Below are 346 nucleotides of genomic sequence, written 5' to 3'. Positions count from 1 at the left end.
TTTTTTTTTTTTTTTTTTTAAGGGGGGCCAAAAGAACAAAGTATGACATCAAAGTTAATAAATACAAGCCAAAAGGGGATGCAATAATAGATCAAAACAAGAAATCAAAGATGGTACATAAAAAAATCAAAGAGAGAAAAAACAACCATAAAATGGATGATACATCAAAACAGGAGAGAGAGAGAAACATTCATAAAATAATGATGCATCAAGAAGCTAGGGTGGGGGCAAAAAATAAGAGGGTATGTCCCAACTTGCAGCTTAAAGTTTAGTTAATAATACAAAAGAAACACAAGGAATTGAAAGAACAAATCTATCACACGATTAAGGCTTTTTTTTTTTTTTT

Source organism: Macadamia integrifolia, chromosome 5 (genome assembly GCF_013358625.1).
Source record: "Macadamia integrifolia cultivar HAES 741 chromosome 5, SCU_Mint_v3, whole genome shotgun sequence".
Classification (NCBI taxonomy): Eukaryota; Viridiplantae; Streptophyta; class Magnoliopsida; order Proteales; family Proteaceae; genus Macadamia; species Macadamia integrifolia.
The sequence above is the reverse complement of the archived record's forward strand: the minus strand, read 5'-3'. Positions refer to the sequence as shown.